At 35.4% G+C, this 3,159-nt stretch overlaps 1 protein-coding gene across 1 annotated transcript in view; it reads left to right on the forward strand.

Moving 5' to 3' along the window:
* The window catches only part of FOXP2 (forkhead box P2), a 569,999-nt gene extending 567,652 nt beyond the window's left edge, over positions 1-2,347 (forward strand). Inside the window, exon 21 of the mRNA XM_043589308.1 lies at positions 1-2,347. This exon is cut by the window's left edge and continues 1,662 nt beyond it. The gene's annotated coding sequence lies outside the window, so the exon portion shown is untranslated.
* The last annotated feature ends 812 nt before the right edge of the window (positions 2,348-3,159 follow it).

The following is a 3,159-nucleotide window of genomic DNA, read 5'->3' on the forward strand; positions in this document are numbered from 1 at the left end:
ATTCTGCCTCTGCTTATACGGGATATTAACACTAACAATACACTCCCTTTCAAAGACTTGCACAGGCCAAATTGTTGGAATGCTGGTTTTCTCGACAACTCCAAACCCCAAAACTATGATAATGCGTTATGGTGTAGTTGAAAATAGCATAGTCAGACGTTTGCTTAAAACCTAGAAACTTTACGTGTTGCTTTTCATGTGCTGTGCCAAGTCTTGATAATACTTTTTCCCCCAACCAAGGGACCTCATAACCTGATTATGGTTATTGCTTTACAAACAGTTTTGACAGAAGGTGGCTGCTAGAGCTTAACATACGTACCAGTTCCATGTGATGGAGCCGGTTCTTGCAAACTAAGCTCATCATTTATTCTTTGCTGAAGTCAGCAAATAGAGTTAGAGAGATACCCAGTCATCTATCACACCAAATAAAAGGACATAACGGCTTTCAAAAGGGTTTTCCCACATACCCAAAAGGCTTTCTGAAAGCTTCTACCTCTGCAAAAAAAAAAGAAAAAAAAAAGAAAAAAAAAGAAAAAAAATTAGAACAATTACGGCAGATTGCATGAAACGTGAGAACGTCACAGTAACTGCTACTTTTCATTATGTTTGTCTTTGGGTCATGATCAACGGACGGGAAGTTTCCAATACGATATCAAAAGAAAGATTGGTATCGTGAAGGATGGTTTTCAGTCATCTAGGATCCTACTGTAAGGATTATGTGAAGGGAAAATGGGTCTTTCAGGTGCATGTTCAAAAGGCTTTGATGGACTGAAAGGAACTGAGAGCTGTACCATCAGGAGGGTGGCCTAAGACTACGATGCTAAAGTATGCATACCTCAGTTACAAAACTTTTGAAAGGAAGTCTCAGCCACAGAATGCATATACCTGTAGAGTTTTGCATGGGTTTTATATGAATACGATTTTAAAAAATAGCTGCTTGCACATTATACCAGAAGAACCTCCCAAACTGCAATTGCTTTGAAAATAGATTTTAGGTTTTTTGGAGTTTTCTGAAATGCTTGGTCTGTATTTTGATAATTGTGCATATTATGTAAAAATGTTGGTGGACCCATAAATGACCAGACTTTTTCTAAGAAAAATGTTGCTTTACTGCATTTCATGAATTTTTACTCTTATATCATTGCTTGCTAGTAATAGCAAATCTGCTTTTCTGCATCTGCTTTGCGTAGCTATTGTAAGGCTTTGAACTGATGTATGTATTTATTGCTTGAACTTCTGTGCATACCTTATAAAGCATAATGTCTGACAATTTAAATGGCTCATGTATTCTTGCTTCTATCATAAGCTGATTATGGGGACTATGATCTTTTGTATACAGCAAATTTTAACTGTAGCACAAACATCTGTTTATGTATTGGTGGAATATACCTGTTTTATTTATCTTTTTTGAGGTAAACTAATTTTTGATACTTTTCATTACTGTGTACTATGTTCATACTTTGAATTCTCTGACATTAGAAGTCATGGTTGAGAATTGTAACAGCTGTTATTCGTTCTGTATTCATGGCTTTCACTGCTGAATAAAATAAAGGACCAAACCTAGGATTTGAAAGAAAACTGTCTACCTCTAACACCAGGGAGTTATCAGATTTTATTTTACATAGTTTTAGTCTACAAAGACACAATTGCTTAAACCTAGTGGGCTTAAGGCTTATATTCTATGTGGTTGGATTCATGGCACAGTTGTACTGTTTGAAAATCAATTAAAATTTCATGTGAATGTTACAACTATTTGGTAGAATTACCACTACCTGGGTTTTCTTTAGATAACTCAGATATGGAGAAAATGTCATCAGCATTCTGTGTCTACAGCTGCTTAACTTCATAAGAATGCATTTCTTTGTGATTAGGGAATCGAAGAGTAGTCAGCTAGGAATAGAGCTACAGAAGTACACTTAAAATAAACCATCCTGGACTTTAATGTCCCTGGGCAGATTCAGTCGCAAAATCCATTACGCTGTTTTGTAAAGTTCTCAAATTGGGCGTTCACATTTTGAAGAATTTGTGAGACTTCATCCTGCACATGCCAATATTAACACGCATTTGGACAATAGCTTTATTAATGCCATAAAGCTATTGAAAGGAACACGGCTTACCCTTGTTATTCCACTACTTCAGGTTGCAATGAAAGGTGTTTTGTCCACGAACACTTGGCAAATCTTAGCAAAAAAAAAAAAAAAAAAAAAAAAGGATGTACATTTTCCTATAGAATTAATGTATGAACAGTGTGTCACTGCTGTTGGATGTAAAAATGTATATGAAACCATTTCATTCACTTGATTACATTTCTGAAGTATAAATAAAAAATCTAATTCTTTTTGACCCATTTATAACCCCTAGGATTTTATTCTTTCGGAGAGACCATTCTTCCCTGCCAGAGCCAACTCGTAAATTTGTGTACACATGTCCCACAATTTGTTTCAAATCGTTTCCTTAGGAATTGGGGATTCATAAACCAAACCGTACTCGAATTTAGTCAATAAAAGTTGGGGCTGCTCGTCAAATACATTCTGTTTAAAAACTAGCTTCAGGTTCAAAATTGGCTTCCTCACACAATCATCTCATGTTTTCATGTTTTTATTCTAATAGAATTTGACATCATAAATTTGGAACATTAAAAAAAAGGAAAACAGGATTACTCTTTTAACTTTATGACTCTACCTCATCCATGTTTTGTGGTTTTTTTTTTTTTTTTTTTTTTTTTTTTTGTCTCCAACTATTAGTCATGGCCGTGGATTCTGCTGTGGTTTAGGAGAATGTACAGGGATGGCGTAAGTTGCTTTCTAAGGGAACACTTCTTACGCCTCCAGGGATCAGTCTCAGACCTTTATTAGTGGCCCAGATAGGGTCTCTGCAGAAGAAAGTTTTTCTTTAACTTCAGTATATAGTCCTAGATCTGTCATAATCCAAAATAAAAGGAAAATGAGTATGTTGAGTATTTTTATTTTATGCATAATTTAATGTTTTCTGTCATCCCAGTGAAAGAGGACCTGGCCTAAAGAGCGTTCTACAGGATAAAAAATTGTTTCCACGGAAATGTGTACATGAGATTAATTTTCTTGAAACTCAGAATTCAGTTTTCATTCTCAATTAGTTGAAAGTAAATGGATACCAACTTGCCCCACCCAGTGTGTTTTA

This window comes from Prionailurus bengalensis, chromosome A2 (genome assembly GCF_016509475.1).
Source record: "Prionailurus bengalensis isolate Pbe53 chromosome A2, Fcat_Pben_1.1_paternal_pri, whole genome shotgun sequence".
Lineage (NCBI taxonomy): Eukaryota > Metazoa > Chordata > Mammalia > Carnivora > Felidae > Prionailurus > Prionailurus bengalensis.